This window comes from Pinus tabuliformis, chromosome 8, assembly GCF_031772625.1.
Source record: "Pinus tabuliformis cultivar Carrire ecotype Pingquan chromosome 8, CPIR1, whole genome shotgun sequence".
In the NCBI taxonomy this organism is placed as follows: domain Eukaryota; kingdom Viridiplantae; phylum Streptophyta; class Pinopsida; order Pinales; family Pinaceae; genus Pinus; species Pinus tabuliformis.
This window is the reverse complement of record NC_142294.1, coordinates 971,327,343-971,347,637: the sequence shown is the minus strand read 5'-3', so window position 1 is coordinate 971,347,637 and position 20,295 is coordinate 971,327,343.

Here is a 20,295-nt window from a genome sequence, read left to right as displayed (position 1 = left end):
GATCCGCCACATTAAAAATAGGTGATATGCCTATTTTTGGTGGCAGCTGAATCTCGTAAGCGTTGGCTGAAAATTTTCGTAGGATCTTGCATGGACCAATTTTCTTATATTTTAACTTATTATATGTGCCTTTAGGAAACCGTTCCCGGTGCAGATGCGTAAGGACCTCGTCTCCAACATTAAAATGCACCTCTCGTCGTTTTGAGTCTGCTTTCTACTTGTATTTCTGTACGCTATCCTGCAACCTTAGTTTAACTTTTTCATGAAGCTCGCTCATTGCTTCTGCAAAATCTTCCCCATTCGCGCTTCTCTGTTCCAGCTTTCCCAAATCTTGCAGTTCATGTATTCCTCGAGGATGCATGCCATACAAAATCTGGAATGGGCTAAGTCCGGTGCTACGATTGGGTGAATCGTTATAAGTGAATTATGCCTGGGCAAGAGCTCGATCCCATAATCGTGAATTTTCTCCAGTCAAACTCCGTAATAAATTCCCCAAGCTCCTGTTCACCACCTCCGTTTGTCCATCAATCTGCGGATGATACGCAGAGATGAAATTCAATTGCGTGCCCAACTTTTTCCACAAGGTGCGCCGAAAGTGCCCTGTGAACTTTACGTCCCTGTCTGAAATGATAGTTCTGGGTAGGCCATGTAATCTAACAACTTCCGTGAAAAACAGGTGTGCCACGTACGTGGCGTCACTAGTTTTCCAGCAAGGAATAAAATGAGCCATTTTTGAAAATCTATCTACCACCACCATTACCGAATCATACCCCCGTTGTGTTCTAGGCAGTCCGAGAACAAAGTCAATGCTGACCGAGTCCCATGGCCTGCTTGGAACGGGTAGTGGTGTGTAAAGTCAAGTATTCTGACTGTGTCCCTTTGACAGTTGGCAGACTTTACACCTGTTTACCAATATTTGTACATCCCTGCTCATTTTAGGCCAATAATAAAAATGTCCGAGTTGCTCCAAAGTTTTGTTGATACCAAAATGTCCCGCTAATCCACCACTATGCTTCTCCCGTACTATATTCTCCCTCATTGAACAGTCCGAGATACATCACTGCCCACCTCGGAACAATAATCCTTCCTGTAAGTTATAGTCTAACCATAGGCTTGCGTTTCTCAATACGGGATTTTGGCAGGCTTCAAAAGCTTCCCTGAAATCTGTGTCCGTCTGATACAAATCTTTCAGATATTCAAATCCCATCACTTGTATGCTGCTTTCCTGTAAGAGCAAGGCTCTCTTGCTCAAAGCATCTGCCACTTTGTTGGCTTGCCCACTTATGTGTTTTAACACAAAAGTAAAACTCTACAAGTATTCTACCCACTTGGCGTGCTTATGGTTTAACTTGTGCTGCTGCATTACATATTGTAATGCCGAATTATCAGAAAACAAAACGAATTCATTGCCCAGTAGGTAGTGTCTCCAATGTTTTAAAGCTTGGACCACTGCATAAAATTCCTTGTCATATGAGGAATATTTCTGCCGACTCTCATTTAGTTTTTCACTAAAAAATGCCACTGGTCTGTCTTCCTGACTAAGCACAGCGCCAATAGTTGTTCCACTTGCGTCACATCGAACCTGAAAAAGTTTATTAAAATCGAGCAGTCTCAAGATTGGCTTCTCTGTGATCTTCCGCTTCAAAAGCTGAAAACTGTCTTTTGCCGCCTTGGTCCAACAAAAAGGTTGACTTGCCTTTTTGATGGTCTCTAACATTGGTGCGCAGATTTCACTGAAATTTCTAATAAATTTCCGATAAAAACTTGCCAGTCCGTGAAAACTACGTACCTCAAATAAGATTTTTGGTGACGGCCAATTTATAATTGCTGCAATCTTTTCTAGGTCCATTTTCAGTTCATTTTCTGCAACCACAAATCCCAAATAGACCAGCTCCTTCTGCAGGAAAGTGCATTTTTTCAAGTTTATCAGCAGTTTGTTCTACTGTAACTTCTCTAACACCTTTCGAACATGCTGAAGATGTTCTCCCTTCGTTCTGCTGAAAATCAAGATATCATCAAGATAAACTATCACAAACTTGCCAATAAATTCCTTTAACATTTCGTTCATCAATCTCATGAAAGTACTAGGAGCATTGCTTAATCCAAATGGCATGACCAACCATTCGTACAGTCCCTCATTGGTTCTAAATGTTGTCTTCCACTCATCTCCTTTCCTAATCCTGATCTGATGATAACCACTCTTCAGATCTATTTTTGTAAAATAAGCTGCCCCACTAAGACAGTCCATCATGTCGTCCATCCTGGGTAAGGGAAATCTGTATCGAATCATGATTTTATTAATAGCCCGCGAATCTGTACACATTCGCCATTCTCCACCCTTCTTAGGTGCAAGTACTGTTGGTATTGCACAAGGGCTCAAACTTTCTCTGATCAATCCCTTATCCATCAACTCCTGCACTTGTTTGCGAATTTCTTCATTGTCTTTCGAACTCATCCTGTACGCTGCCTTGTTTGGCAATCTTGCTCCCGGTATAAAGTCAATGTGATGGCTGATACTCCTCTTGGGAGGCAATTTATCAGGTAAATCATCAACCACAATGTCTTGGAATTCTTTCAACAGCTCCTGAATTTCTATAGGCAGTTCTGATTTTTCTGTGTTCAGCAACATCGGTTTTGTCCTCCTCACAATTGCATAATTGACCTCATTTTTCTCAATATGCTTCACAAACTGTTTTCCTCCAATTAATAGTGCCTTTGTTCCACTCAGTTCCACTGCATCCTCTTCCCTGATGGGTACAAGCGTATGTTTGATCCCATCTTTCACAAATTTATAACAATTTGTCTTCCCATCGTGTGTCACCTTCCGATCATACTGCCACGGTCTTCCCAGTAGTATATGGCACACGTCCATTGGCATAATATCACAGACCACCGTGTCGTGATATTTGCCAATGCGAAATTCAACCTCACACTGTTCATCAACTAATAACTGGTGGCCTTTCTGTAGCCACGACACCTTGTAAGGTGTAGGGTGTTTAAGCCGCTTCAGTCCCAGCTTTTCCACCATTTCGGTCGCAACCAAATTGTCTGTACTTCCGCTGTCTATTATTAATTTACATCACTTCCCAAGTGATTTGCAAACTGTTCGGAACAGCGCCTTTCGCTGGGTCTGTTCAGCCACCTCCTTGGCTGGTTTCAACAACACTTTGTTTAAAATTAAAGCTTCCCCTGTTTCTGCCATGTTTTCTACCTCCCGGGGTTGTGCTTTAGCTTCCTCAGGCTGTGCAACAAGTGTTCCCCTCTGGCCAGCATGCTCAGCTTCCGGGAATCCGAAGGATCTGTGCCCCCACTTATGGCACCTATAGCACTGGACATTAGTCCCTCTTCCGCGGCCATTTCCTCATCCCCGCTGGTATGGCCGACCTCCTCTGGTGCTTTCTCCCTTCTCTGTTGTCCCTGAAGCTCTGGAACTGCTGCCTTCTTCGCTGTTTGCGGCAGTTCTCCCTCTGCCGTAGGACTGTCCTCGTCCTCTGCCATTTCCTCTCCCTCTCCTATTGTTCTGTTTCCTGTTGATTTTTTCCTCCGCCTTTACAGCACTTTGAAAGGCTTCTTCAACACTTCGGGGAGAGAGAATGCTGATCTCGTCCAATATTTCCATCCTTAAGCCATTCACGTACCTCGCTGTTTTTTCGGGAGTATCCTCTGTATAACCAGCACGTAAATTTACACGATAAAACTCTTCTGTGTACTCTTGTACAGTCATACCTTTCTGCCTTAAATTCTGTACTCGCCGATAAAGTTCAACCTGGTAGTCTTTAGACAAAAATCTACCCTTCAGTTTTGCCACCATCCTTGGCCATTTTCTTATCGGCAGTTTGTTCATTCGCCTTTTGTCCGCTTGGACACTATCCCACCATAGGGCAGCGTGTCCTTTTAGCTTGGTCATAGCAAATCTAACTCTTTTGTCCTCACTGATCTCCTCATTTTCAAAATATTTGTCTAATTCACTCACCCAATCTAGCAAGACATCTGCGGACAGACTACCATCATAGTTAGGGATCTTCGGTTTGGGCTTGCTGCTGGCTAACAGAACTGATCGCAACGACCTCAACTCTGGGGCTTCTTCCTCTGACCCATCTATAACAGTTTCTGCCTCATCTTCACTGTCATCCCCAAGTTCCGGGTCTCGTCGCCTACCTGCCTCTACTGCTTCCAAGCGAGCTGTAAGGATTCTCAGCTTCTCTCTCAATCCTTCATCTGCTCCTTTGCGTGCACCTCTTCCACGTCCTCGTGTTTGTACTTCCATCTTCCTCTACTTCCTCAAAATGCTGCTCTGATACCACTTGATGGGGCCAGCCCACGTGGTCCCGCCACTCCAAAGCGAATGTGTAACACTCTTATGAACCGGACAGTATTACAATTGATTTGGTAATAAATTCGGATTGATTTGCAATCACCTTGGGTTACGACATGTACTGTGGTGGTCTTATCGGCGGAAAACTGTCCCTCCTCGATATCCTGGAAAGTTACTCGGCTTGGGTTTTACCCTGTTCGCGCCCTTTGGGTTGTTATTGTTACTTAGTTGTTTAACTCTGCAGTCTCTGGCGATTTTCTTTGCGACTGTTGTAATGTCTGTGGTGAAAAAAAAATGCGAACCCTGCCTGCTCGGTTAACTGTGTAGCAAGCGTTTGGTTGCGGTTTTGTTGTTCCAGGTTCGGGCTTGTATGTTTCGACTGTCTGGTGTCGCTTTGGTAAGTTCGGGCTACTGTACTGTTTATATGTTTGTTCCTCTGTCGTTTGGCATTTTTTCCCTGGCGTTGATGTTTGTCACGGTATTCTCTGTTCGCTTCTCTCAAGAGTCCATGGTTATTCGAGCATTGTAAGTTAATGGAACTTTGGTTACAGTCCCGGTTCGTCAGCCTCCAAGTTCGATGGGTTACGCGGCTTGCTCTATTCGGCTCTCTGCTAATTTAATTGGTAAGCTCCCATTCTCTGCCAGACTTCTTTTCCGCTGCTTGTTTAGATATTAGTAGCTTGGCTCCTCTGTGAGCAGGGTTCATCCGGTTGAGGGGTTTGCTCTGCAGTTGCGGCTCACCTTCAGGTAATATTTCTCATTCACTCTCTATGCAATTCCCTTTCAATTTCTCAGCTTCTCGCTTTTCTTCAAGGGTTGGTAACTAATCCTTCCTCTTTTCGTCCCTATGCAGGTGGAGCCATTTGTTGGGTCGAATGCATTAGGCTTCCGGCCATTCTGAATATCTTACGGGTAGAATTGTTTTTTTCTTTGGCTGTATTGGATTCTTGTATGGATCGTTGGTTTGTTGTTGGTTACTGTAGTGGGTAGTTTCTCGCTGCGGCTTTTGTTCATGACCCTGTCAAACCCTAGGCTTGTGAACTGGGTAGGGTTTGAAGCTATGTTGAACAATAATTTGTAATGTTGAGATGGACTGTTAATAATTATATTTATTCCGTGAATTTATGTGGAAAGAAAATCTTGAATCGCCTTACAGTTTCGTTTGCATACCTTGAAAATGTATTTGTCTGGGCACTGTAACTCATGACCGGTGCCGGTTGGTGTCACCTCTCGTTTGTTTGTTTGTCCTTCCGCTCGGTTCGAAGTCTGTCAAGAACATATAATAGGTTTTGCAACATAAAAAATAAAATATAAGCACAACATTGAATTGTACAGTTTTTATTTTGAGGATGCACGTAGGGACTGTTTGTGCACTGAAAAACAAGATGAATATATTTCTTTCTGTTTTGTTTCTCTTTTCACTTTCCGAACCCTATGGGCTTGCTTTCCTCCGTTTTTGTATCATTGTTCTCAAGCAGTTGGATAACTGCTGTCAGTTGTTCTATTGTCAGTTACATCAGTTATTTCATATTTGAAATTTATTCATGACTAGCTTGTTTCCCTTTGTTTGTATTTACAACAGTATATAACTGTTCAGCAACTAATGATTCTAACTAATACTACTGTTCATAATTAGAACTCATTACAGTATTCTAGGCATTTTTAAACAGAAACCAAAAACAACAGATAATAAAAATAACTAAAATAAAGAAGAAACAGACATGCTGTCCGTTCTGCGAGCTGTGTTCTCTGTCCTTCTCAGAAACCATGCCAACCTTCTTTCTATCTCCGCCCTGTTAACCAGATGCTCTTGCATCAGCAGAGATAGTGTACTATCAGTGGTATTATTTATTAGAATGTAGATATCATTCATGCATCAGAGATTGATCCTATGTTTGGATTGCACAGTTTAGGAAGCATGAATCCCCTTTAAATACAGTCTATCATTCTAGGAATTATGCAATATATTAGGGGCTTGGAGAGCTGCTGAACAGGCTAAGTGTTGGCCAAGAGATAGCTTGTGAGCTGAGAGAGTTGATCATACTTGTGCGGAATTGTTCTAGTGAGAACAAGATTTGTATCTTCACTCATATTTATGATATATGCAATACATATAGTGGCATTTTGAGCAGTGGCTTTCCTAAGATACATCTTGTGTTATGTGTCACTGATTTATCTTCTTCTTTTTCTTATTGTTTTCATCGATTTGTTAGATCCACTAGATGAAAGTAGAAGTAGTTTCTTGTCATGTGCTTTAGTAAATTGGATGAGCTTGTGAATCTACAGGATTTTCTACATTATCCTCTCCTTAACATGAAATCAAAGATAGATTAGATCTGCTAGTAGTTATAGAATCTGGAGATTTATTTAAGCATAATTGTGTTAAATGATATTCCATTAAAAAAACAATAGTGTCTTGTTCACGATCTTCAATATTTTACAACACATCCTATTCATTAGCACATATGATAGAAGATGAATTTTCAAGGTTTTCAAAGTTAGATTCATTAATGTTGCCTTCTATTTTAGACTCATAATCCATGTGGGTTTCTTCATTGTTGTCATCATATTGATTTTCAAGGTTATTATCGTTATTATGTTCGCAACAGTAAAATTCAAGTAATCCTATAGGATACATACATCTATGATAGTCATGAAAACTTACATGAAAATCTTTGAGAGAGGAAATTGTACTAGGAGGGAGACTTTTGTACCACTTTCAAGTGTCACCTTCCAAGGACATCATGAATGACTTCATTAGAGCATCTTCACGATGTACTCCTGTATTTGGAATTCACTAGTGAAAATATTTAAGGTGTTGTGTTGGATTATCATCATCCTACTTTCGAAAACATGGAGGTAAGCATCCCATATGTCTATGTCAGTTAAATCATGTGGAGAACCTGCAATATCATAAATATTCAAATGAGAAAAACATGAAGAAATCCATGAAACCACCATTGAAACAAAATCAATCATAAAACTAAATTAAGGAGCTTCGAGGTGAACAAATAAACAAGAAAGATTTATCTTAAACCCTATAAGGTGGATACAACTGTGACCGTGTCCACCAATGGGTCACAAACTTAACCAGTTTATCTAGTTACTGGGAAAACAAAGCTTTAACAATTCATTCCCCGACAATGAAGCCAAAAGATGTTGGTGCTCAAATTGTCTCGGTAATTGAGGAAAACCTAGGACCACATCACTAAGTATCCTAGATCATATCACTCTAGGTGACAAGGGATGGCCTCCCTTTCAACATAGGGGGTATTCCTTGGTAATAGTATAAATTAAATAGTCGTTGTAAAATCATGTAAATTAAATAGATTTTCTAATTAAACAAATAAATAGGTCTAATCGTAGATATGGAAGTGTGTCATTTAAGGAAATAGAGGTTAAAATTTGGGAAAGAGAACTTATAGTAATTAAAAGATCAATAATTACTATTAAAACCTAAAATAAGAAATAAGAAATGACAAAACACAAATTAGAGATGAATGTGACAGAAAATGAAAATAAACAAAGTGTTATTTGTATTTGGACCCCCGTTTATTGGTTTCTCATCATGATGAAAAAAACAAAATAGAATAACATCACGTATTATTACATTCCATTCCCCCTCAAAAGATAATCATTAAGACATGTCCATTTACTAGTAGTATGAATATCTTAAAAACAAATAAAACATCTAATTATTGTCACAAAATGGTGCTAATCAAGTCAACTACGAGATTGCTAATGTATATCTGGATTCAAGCACATAAATTACATGAAATAAAAATGAAGAGAAGGAGCACACACTACTGTAATATGTATCTTTGCATGAAATATTGTAGTAAAACTAATGAACATCAAGTGCTTTTCGTCAATTAAACAATATACAACGCAAAATTCATATCTATGATTCCTCCTATAATATTAATATATGAAAGGATAAAAAATTAAGTAATTTACTACATGTTAAACAAGAAATCAAGTACCTTATGTAAAGTGCAAACCACATCAGTTTATACAAACAAAAAATAGAATGAAAATGTAAAGGAAAACTAAAAATATGATCTTCAAATTTCATAGAAAAAGGCTATAAAATAACTATTGATTGGTATGTGCAACAAGTGCAATCAGACCGTCTTGAATCATAAATTTGTTCTTGCATTCAAAGTTGTCCCTCCAGCCCCCTTTCGAATGAGAAAATTAGGGGTTTTATACAAAGGTTTGAATAATTTTTTTACATAACTATTTGTTTAATATTCTAATGTAAAAGGAAACATGAATAATTGATAATAACTTTGAAACTTCAATATTTTATAGTGGTCTTGATAATTAACGAAAACTATGGTTTATTGTACAAATTAAAATTAGTCTTTTAAATAATTAAATATAAAAATGCGGTAAATATTTTTTCCTTACCTCAATTATTTCACACACCTTTATTTTGGTAATAACTTTCAAAAATGTTGCCAAAAAAAAAAATTATTTAGGTAAAGCCTCATACCTCATGCTTCTTTTAAGGACTCCCTCACTAAATTTGTAAAAACCCTTAAATTATAACAAAAGACAAATTGCAAATTTATTTGTTTATTTTCTAACAATGTTGGAAAAACACTAAATCTTGCAAAAAAAATTATATTGACATATTGTATGCACATTTATTTAATTACTTTTCAATTTGGTTCTTCTTAGAAAAATGTCGTAAACCACACCAACCTGTAAAAATAAAAACATTATAATATTTTTTACACATACAAATCTAAGATAGTAAAAAACGAAACATCAACGAAGTAAAATAAATTCTTTGTGAAATTAAATAGATTTTGGAATGGAAAGTCTTTAAGGCATACTCGATTCAATAACCATGGTCACATTGTGACAAATATTATCTCATGGTGTAGCGTCACATTGTGACAACCATGGTCATCCATGGTGACCATGGTTAACCACAGTCCAAAGTCACATTGTGATAAATATTGTCTCAATATGAAAATCAACCATGGTCAACCGTGGTCAATAATGGTCAACCATGGTTAACCTTGGTCAACCATGTTTGTTTTATGGTTTATAATATTTATCGTAGGGTTTATGTACCTTGGGTTTACAATATTAATCCTTTGGATTTAATATTATTCCCTTGGGTTTTTAGTATTAATCCCTAGTGTTTATTAGTGCCTCTAATACCAATCCCTTTGGTTAATCTAAAGGTTAATATTACTATGGTTTAATATTATTGATAGTATTTATAATATTAATCCTAAAGTTTAATTTAAATCCATTGGGTTTATAATATAAATTTCCTACATTTATTAATCGCTTTGTGACAAAGATTGTCTCGATATGAAAATAAACCATGTTTATTTTATGGTTTAACGATATGGGGAATGTCTTAAGGAGTAACATACAAAATAAAAATTATAATTTTTTGTCTAAAAGAGACATGGTTGTTTGCATTTGTGAAATCCGTTAAATTTTATCCCACTGGGTTTTTGCTTTTCTTTGAAAGGTTTATGGTGAGTAGGTGGTCATCACAATGAAAATTATTATAAAAATTAGAAAATTTTGGATTAAAAGCTTTATATTTGTATTATTTGATTTTACAATAAAAAAATTCCATTTTTTATGCATTTTCTTGAGACAGCTAAAGTTAATGCAACATTGTGTTTTACGACTAGAATTTGTTTTTTCCAAATTTGGTTAAGATGTACTTATCGTGACAGGTTATAAGTTTATGATAACATGCCATAATAATGTTTTAGCTATAGGAATTGTTTCTTGGTATATATTAGTTGTATTTCATATTTAGTTTTTTGTTGTACAAAATTAAATAAATTTAAATGGTTTAAGTAAAGAGTTTTTTCATGCTGAGTTATCTGATGATGGATTAGCTATGTCAATTTATATTATTTTCTTTTGTATATAACCATTATATGAGATTGAGAGAAAGACAAAGGTAAAATATTAAATATCCATGAAAAATATCTAGTCATATACACGTGAGATGGATTAAAGAGATACACAAAGAAAACTTTTTATTTGGAATTATAAAGGTAACTTTGTCTTGAGGATGAATCACATTAGATGTTAGAAATGTCAACCAACAAATTATGATATGGTTAATCCAAAAGACATTATTGAAATCAGTATGGAGCAAAAAATTCTAAAATCAAGCAAGATAACATTTATGAAATTGTTGGTTATAGGTGTGGGATTTTTAAGTAGATTTTTCATTATTGATGTAGAGATTATGTGAAGGCATTAATCATTGGATTTTGAAATAAGTAAATATTATGTTTTATATTTATTTTATTCATAAACTTATAAATATGATTTGTCAATAGGAATCCTCATTATTAAGGAATCATCATTGCTTCAACTCCCGCATACCCTCTTTTGTCAAGATCAACACATCTACTCCTATAGAGCGGTCTAGAGGGTAGCGTACCTTGGTCCCAACCTTCACCATAGTTCAGTACCTCAGATCAAGCAAAGGGAATCATTATTTCCCTTTGACTTTGTTGTTTCTCACATGCTCGACATTAGCACATTATCACATGATTGTGAGTCATACACTTGATGATCTAGTGATCCAACAGATTGTACCAGCATTTCATAGGTGTGTGTGAGATGTTTCAGACCTCATCTAGGGGCTTCCCTTCATGTAGACCACCACATTCCCAAATGACAACAAATTATGATCCAACCTCAAGTGTTGTTCCATTAATTTTACTATCTTGGTTTTCATCGATCGCAGAGGCCACAACAGACATGTATCCTTCATATATTCCTTTCAGATCTTAAGAGTCCTTTCTTGTTTAGCAAGGATTATTTGGTTGTGATCCCCCCACCTCTAAATTTTGGGGCGAATTATGTTTCATGTACTCAGATCAACAAATTTTATTTTATATAATCCTAGCCTTAGTCTTTCAGGAACTTATGTATATGGGATCCATTGTATCATTGTATCATTTTCTGTTGTGATGCCAACGTATCATGTATCATCTACCTTTTGTCTCAGACCACATTGTTGGGAACATCATTATCATTAGTACCTAGTTATCTCGATGGATATGGGTATTGTTAGTTAAGATTATGTACTTTCCAATAAAAGGAGATCTCTTTTATACGCATAGGTCTACCCCCCCACTAATCTCAGTCCTTACTTTCATTTCTTTGGTGTCTTGTGAAAGTGAAAAATACAATGTATTCAGTTCATGTGATTTTCTTTTAACACTCTTACATTGGGGGACAATCTATTATCACCTAAAAATGTTCACCTAGCCATTTCTTACTAGGTTGATCGAAATACACCATGTAGGATACGTTTTTCCATGGTAAAACCCATTTTCACCATAAGAAATAATTTAGTGAACCATTTTTCTAAATCATTTCTCATTAAAATAAAAAAAACTCATGAAAATAATTAAATAAATTATTATTTATTTAGTACTCTCTAGAAATAATTATTAAATCATTATTGGATGATTATTTCTTTTGACTTAATCACCTTTGAATAATGAAATAAATCATTATTTATTTATTATTACATATTTATCCCCTATTTTCCTCATCAGATAATTGTTATATCATTATTTAATAATTATTTCAAATTCATATTTGACTTAATCCTCCCAAAGTAATTAATAAATCATTTTTATTTGTTAATTACTTTAACCATTTTCTAAATAAAGATATTTTACAATTTTGAATATCTTTTATCTCTCAAAAAATATAATAAAATATTCATAACACTAGATTTTGATTTAGTCAATAATATTTTATTATTTTCTAATTTTCAATCTATCTCAATATTTTGTTATAAATAGAGATTTTCTCTCCATTATTCACCATGAACATTATCATCGTCCCCATTATCGTCTCATAGCATTTGAGATCCCACTTGAGTTCAAGCATCTTTTGTTTTCTTTTTTGCCCATTGCATACCACATATTGAGATAAAGAACCACATTGCTAAAGCACAAGGTCAAGAAGGACCTATCCCATAGAGGGGGATCTACATACCTAATTATGTAATCACTCCACACTAGGTGTATTATTATTGATTATTAATAAAATTGATATTTCATATTCTCCATTGGGTTGTTGTACTTATATTTTTGTTGTTAGATGTTTCTATTTGCATGCTATATTTTTCTGCAAGGTTTTCTTAACATTATTTTGCAAATCTAAAGCATAAACACATCCATCTTTTGTTGTTAGGGTAGGGAAAGCCCTTTTCAATTAAAAGGAAGGGTGGCATTCACATATATGATGTGGTGTTAATGTATTTGATAGACTATTATTAGACTTCATTAAGTACTATAATGTTAACACCATTATCTAATTTTGAATTAGTAATCATGCCTTGGGTGTACTACTGAACTTGTGATTGTCCCATATTCATTTTGATTTCCATTTTTGTCCAGTCATATGTTGTTACATCAACAAAATTCTTTCCAAACATGTTATATAATAGTCATCATATTTCTTTATTAAGCATTATAATTGAAACTTGGGAACAAACTATCTCTAACGGAATTCGATAACATAACCCCATAACGATAAATGGATTAAATGGGTGACCTTAATCACTTTATTTATAAGTGAAATAATGTTATAATCCCATTACATTACTAAAGTAGAGGGATAAGGATAACTAATTTGAAGACTATATGAAACACTATTTTTGGAGAAAAAAAAGGTCCACTCATGGACACTATTATATTTTTGGAAGGTTTCTAGAAGGTTCTATACACTAATGAGCTCAACAAATATTATTTTTCCATTGTGGGCCTTAACGCAACTTCTTAATGTTTTATCCTTTTTTCAACATGTGGGAAAAGGCTAAATACTACATTATGAATTTTAAATCAAACCTAAGGTTTTACTTAACTTAAGATTACATTATTGAGATCACTTGATGATGGAAATGAGGAATAAGGTTTCAAAATTAATTCTTTCAAGTAGAAATGTTCATGAAAAAGTAGGTGAGCAAAATTAGGTTGACATGACACCCATAACGCTATATCTTATTTAAATGTGGTTTTAGAATCATTAGAATTTGATAATTATTTTTTGGAACTAGATAACTATGTGGCTTATGGATGTTGGAATTTACTCTTAACGACTAATTCTGTTGATCAATGATGATAATATGGCTTGATCGTCATTCCTTATTGATGCAATTCACGATGCTTTGATATTTTGCATTTACTTGAAATACTTTGGCCCAACACTTTGATGTTGGTGTTTTTAAAGATCCCTTGGGATTCTAGGATGTTTCTTTAATATTTTTGTGATTCTTTTACTCATTAGTGATATGGATCATATGGATGTTATGATATGGTTTATGCCTTACAAGACTTACAATGATGATTTTGTTATATATGTGGATACATGGATATGTTCAATAGACTAATATAATGCAAGAAATATAGTGAAGGGGAAATGCACATGGAGAAATGGCTCATGCATCAATCAGGATATATATGTTATCCAATCCAAGTGTAGAGTTAAGAAAAACCTTGGGAAGGGTAAATTTTGTGGAAATGACCTCCAAATTTAACTTGAAAATTGATTTGTGATCATGTTGTCACTATTTAAGGATTAAAAAATACAATATTCCTAAGATGGCCTTCTCATCTCTGTTTGGGAACTATGATTCCATAATGGTGTTATTAAAATTTTCTAAGAAACCAACTATATTCATGAGCCTCATGAATAATGTATTTTAAAAGTACTTAGATCATATTGTGCAAGTCATTCTAGATGGTATTCTCATCTATTCCAAAAATGAAAGGGAACAATATGAGAATTTAAGCAAAGATATTTCGGAGAAATCACATAGAAATCTTAGGGTCGGTGCGTTTCGAACCTTTATCGGGGTTCATCATCAGGACATGGTTGTCTTGATGATGAACCTTGATAGTGGTTTGAAACACATCAACTCTGAGATTTATATGTGATTTCTATAGAAGCTCTTTGCTTAAATCATGAATCACAGAAGCATCCAATCTAAGATGAGAATTTGCAATTAGTTTTATCATGCTTAAGAGAACAAAAAATGTATGGAAATGATCCAGGTGGATGTTGGTGGCCACCCACCTATCCCATTTGGACACCCACAACTATCTCTTTCAGTCTTTTCAGTTTCCTAAATTGTAGCACAATTTACTATTTTTAGCAGTTTTTCGGGTCCTGAACTTCCGGAGCCGTTTTGAGGCCCTAAACAACGTTTTCTGGGAAATCGGAGGCAACATGGGTCGTCCTTGGACACGACCCATGTTGCCATTCCAAAGTGGTAGTGCTCGGATAGATCTTTCTAACGAGCTATTGTACGCATCAAACGGAGATCGTATGCCAAAGTTACGACCAAGGGAAATTGATGTACCAATTTACCCAAACGGGGCCCACAATTTGGTGTTTCATCTTCTAGGGTTAGATTTCGGAATGTTAAGGGTTTTAAATTGTTTGTCAAGAATAAATAGGCCTTCGAGCCTCATTGTAACACAGTTCAGAACAATTCAGAGGCATGTAGGCACACATCTCTTCTCAGAGATAAGCTACCATCGCCCTAGCTGGTTTATTTCTATTTCCGGTTGTAAGCATATTTCAGTATTTTCCATTAATGAAATGAAGTATTATTTCCGCTGCATCTTTGTGTATATGGTTATCTCTGTAATTTGTTTCGTTCCTGTTTAAGTTCGGATCAGGAAAGTTGTTTAAATGTCATTCATTTAATAATTAAATTCACAATCTTAGCCATATTATTTTAGGGGAAGGAAATTCAATGGAATCGGAAAAGGTGAAGGCCATAATGAATTGGCTAGCGTTGAAATATTCTGATAGAGTGAGAAGTTTCATAGGGATAGTTGTGTACTAGTGAAAGTTTGTGGAAGGGTTCCCAAGGATTTTAGGACCCATTACTCCCTTGTAGTGCAAATGAATCAAGTATGAGTGGACCAAGGAATGTGACATGCATTCATCAAGCTTAATATACTACTAACCAATGCATCGATCCTATGAGTGCGTGATATGGATAAATATTTCAAACTATATAGATGATTTAAAGAAAGGGATGTGTTGGGTCCCTATAATACTAGTGATTACCCCATTAATATTGTAGTTGCATCCCTTATTAATATTGTTTTGCCCCTATTATCCCCATATTGTTATTATTGTGCCCCATAGAGTCCCTCTATTGTTATTTTTGTGGCTTTATATTATTATTGTTAGGTCGGCTGGGTTATGTTGTGACTCCTAGGACTCCTATATACAGAAAGGAGGTTTTGTCATTTGAATCATCCAAGAATTTTTCATTTATGTAATGTAAAGGAGGTTTCCCCCTCGAAGAGGCTGAATTCTAAGGCGTTGATCTATATTTTCTATCTTTTCTTGAGCCGGTTTCATAACATTTGGTATCAGAGCTTTGGATTCTAGGGTTTCGCTGTTCCAAACAGGTCATCGTGGAATTTTTTCTATAACTTTTTTTTCTGCGACGTTTCAGAAGCTAAAAAAAATCCCATTTGAGAAGAAATTGCGCTGAATCTCGAGTCCGAATTTCAGAGCTGTTCATGCTATATTTGCGGAGATATGATCTGAGGAAGTTGGTCTTCTTGCAGACTCCTGAATTTCATTCCAAACAGGTGACCTGGGGAAAATAGTCATAACTTTCTCTCTGAGCATCTGATTGAAATTTCGTCAGAAGTTACAGAAAGAGGATGGACTGTAGTTTCTTATATATATTTTTCAGATCCAAAGGTTGAAACAGTGACTTGTGGCACGTCATACAAGTTAGCTCTACTGAACTAGTCTATAATCAGGTCACTGTGGGAGATTTTTGCATAACGCTTCCTTGGAGAATCCAATTTGGATCAGATTGGTGGCATTAGAAAGAGGACACAGAGGGATACTGCAGTTTGCAATTTCAAAACTAGATGATCTGAAAGTAGAGAGATACATCAAAGGCAATATCAAGCTCCTACAAAGTGAAAAAAGGTGTGTAGATTCTTTTAAATTTTTGCTTAAGATTGGTTTGAAAATTTATTTTGAAGGAATTCAAAGGGAATAGTAAAGCATTATTATCGGTAACAGATGCCCCGAGGAAAGAAAATGCAAACACCTAGTAAGAAACCTGAAAGCCCTAGCATGACTCATGAAGAAGAGGAAGAAATGCTACATGATATATCAAAATTACAAGAACAAGTGCAACAAATGTCACGGTCACAAAAGCTAACATAAGCTAAGATAAATGGCGTGGAATCTAAGATAAAGGGCATGGAAGCTAAGATGGATGATTTGAAGATAGATTTGGAGATAGATTTAAAGAGAGACATGGCAGATTTGAAGACAGATTTGACAAATTTTCTACAAGAAATACTTACTAATGGTGAAAAGGTTGTAAAGGAAACTCATGATGCAAAAAATAGAAATGTTAATCATGATTTCATAGGCTACAATATGGGATCGAAGACCCACCATATTCCAAAAATCGATATGAGGAAGTTTGATGGCAAGGATCCCGCAACATGGATATTAAAGATGGAGAAATTTTTCGATCTCAATAATGTGAAAAACACACAAAAGGTAAGTATTGCAACTTTATATTTGGAACCAAATCAGTTTGTATGGTATCAATGGATTTTCTCTTGTAAACAAATTATCACTTGGGAAATTTTTACGGAAGAATTGACAGCACATTATGAGGATACAAAAAGCAACACTTTTTTTAGCCATTGATAAGTCTCAAACAAAAGGGTTCAATAATGGAGCACATTGAGGAGTTCCAAAAATTGAATATAAGGGTAAAAAATATTCCAGAGGAGCATAGTATTGATGTGTTCATAGGGTCTTTAAAGGATAATATCCAACATGATGTTCACCTTTGGGAACCTGATTCATTAGAGAAGGCATTCAGGTTAGCAAGAAAAATAGAAAGCAAAATTATGGCAACCAGGAAGCATACCAGTCACAACTATAAAGATGGAAGTGTTGTTGCCCCTAGTCTTCCACAACCTATATAAAGTTGACACCACAACAATTGGAAGAAAAAGAGAAAAAGGGCTTTGTTACAGTTGTGATAACAAATACACTAAAGGTCATAAGTGTGCTGAGAAGAAATTATTCTACATAGATTGCGAAGAGGAAGAATAAAAGGAGCAAGAAAGGTCAAAAGAAGAGGATATACTCCAGGGACAGAGCCTAAATAAAGAATAAATGAATCCGACCATATCTTGTAATGCATTGTCTGGAATTACCACTCCTCAAACCATCAATATAGAAGGACAAATCAAGAAGAAAAAGGTAATAGTGTTGATTGATTCAGGAAGTACCCACAATTTTATTGATTGTAAGGTAGCAAAAGAATTGAATTGCTTCTTATATCCAGCACCAGAGTGTCGAGTGATGGTTGCAAATGGAGGAACAATAAATTGCTCTGGAAAGTGCCATAATATCAAGCTATCGATGGGAGAATATGTATTAACTAGCCCAATGCTTTCCATTCCAATGGGAGGTGTTGATGTTGTACTAGGAGTCCAATGGATACAATCCTTGGGTACAATAGTTTTAAATTTTCAAGAACTTTTCATGAAATTTTCTATGGAAGGAAAGGAAGTTGAATTAAGGGGTATTGCAGGGAATCCAGGAAAGATAATCAGCTCTAACAGTATGACAAAGCTTCTAAGAAAAGAACAAAGGGGTGTAATTGCACAATTATGTTCACTAGATGTTTCCACATTGGAATCATCTATTTCTCCAGATCTCCAAAAATTCTTGAACAATCATTCCAAGGTATTTGAGACTCCCAAAGGTCTCCCACCTATTTGTGATCATGATCATGCTATTCATCTAATTCCAGGAAGTTTTCCTCCAAACATCAGGCCGTACAGATATCCCTATGCCCAAAAAAGTGAAATTGAACGTATGGTTGCAGAAATGCTAGAGGCTGGTATAATTCAACTGAGTCAAAGTTCTTTCTCTACTCCAATAGTATTAGTGCACAAGAAGGATGGATCATGGCGCATGTGTCCGGATTATAGGGAGCTCAACAAGCTCACTATTAAAGATAAGTTTCTGATTCCTGTCATTGATGAATTACTAGATGAATTACATGGATCAATTTACTTCACCAAGTTGGATCTTTGTTCAGGATATCATCAAATCAAAATGAAGACTGAAGACATTCTGAAAACAGCATTTAGAACTCATGAGGGTCATTATGAATTTTTGTTCATGCCTTTTGGCCTTAGCAATGCACCTTAAACATTTCAAGGTTTGATGAATTCCATTCTCAAACCATTCCTTAGAAAATTTGTGTTAGTATTTTTTGATGATATACTAATCTATAGCAATTCTTGGAAGGATCATGTTGAACATGTTGACAAGGTGCTACAACTATTGGAGGAGAAACAATTATATGCAAAAAGATCCAAATGTTTCTTTGGAGTACAAGAGGTGGAATATCTGGGTCATATTGTATCTCATGAAGGAGTTAGGGTAGACTCTAGCAAAATTAAATCCATTAAGGAATGGAAAATCCCCACATCTATAAGGCATCTGCGAGGATTTCTCATGTTGACAGGGTATTATCGCAAGTTTGTTAAGAATTATGGGAGAATAGTAGCACCTCTAACAACATTATTGAAGAAAGATGCATTTTCATGGACTCCAGAAGCAACAAAGGCCTTCGAACATCTTAAAGAGGAAATGTGCCAAGCACCGGTCTTACCTACACCAGACTTCACAAAAACCTTTATTGTGGAATGTGATGCTTCAAGAAATGGAATTGGTGCTGTTTTAATGCAAGATAAAAGACCCATTGCTTTTGAAAGTCGTCCAATCAAGGGAAACTTTTTACACAAAGCTATTTATGAGGAGGAAATGTTGGCAATACTCCATGCACTTAAGAAATAGCGACCCTACCTAATGGGAAGACACTTCAAGGTAAAAACAGATCATGATAGCCTTAAATACTTTTAAGAACAAAGATTATCCTGTAAAGAGCAACAAAATTGGGTCACAAAGATGTTGGGTTATGACTTTGAAATCATCTACAAAAAAGGGAAGAAAAATGTGGTGGCAGATGCACTCTCAAGAAAGGATGAGGACGCGGACGCATTGTTGTACGCCATTTCTATTATCCAACCAGATTGGATAAACGAAGCAAGAGAGGAATGGAAGAATGACGAAGAAGTGTGGGCACTTATTCGAAAGTTACAACAAGATTCGAGTACGTCTGATACATTTAGCTGGAAAAATGATTATTTATGGTACAAAGATCGCTTATACCTCTGTAGGAATTCCCAATTAAAACAAAAGATTCTTATCGAATTGCACACTTCTTCCTTAGGAAGGCACTCAGGATTTTTAAAAACTTATCACAGGGTTAAGAAGGATTTTTTTTGGGATGGCCTTAAATCAGATAATCAAAAGTTTGTGGTAGAATGTTTGGTTTTCCAACAAAATAAAGTTGAAACAATTAAGAACCTGGGTCTATTACAACCTTTATCCATTCCAAGCCAACATTGGGAGGAGGTTTCAATGGATTTCATCACAGGTTTACCCACGTCTGAGGGAAAGAGTGTCATCATGGTGGTAGTTGACAAAATTACCAAGTATGCACACTTTTGTGCATTATCACATCCATTTAAAGCCAGTACAGTATCTACTGCATTTATGGAAACAATTCAAAAGCTACATGGAAACCCAAAGATTATTGTAAGTGACAGAGATCCCATTTTCACTGGAAATTTTTGGACATAATTATTTTCTTGTCTTGGTACTCAGTTAGCTCATAGCTCATCTTATCATCCTCAATCTGATGGGAAAACTAAGATACTAAACAAATGTTTGGAAGGATATATTCGTTGTTTTGTATCTGATAAACAAACACAATGGGTCAAATGGTTGCCTCTGGCTGAATGGTGGTATAACACTTCCTTCCATACAACAACAAAAATGACCCCAATTTATGGCACTTTATGGAT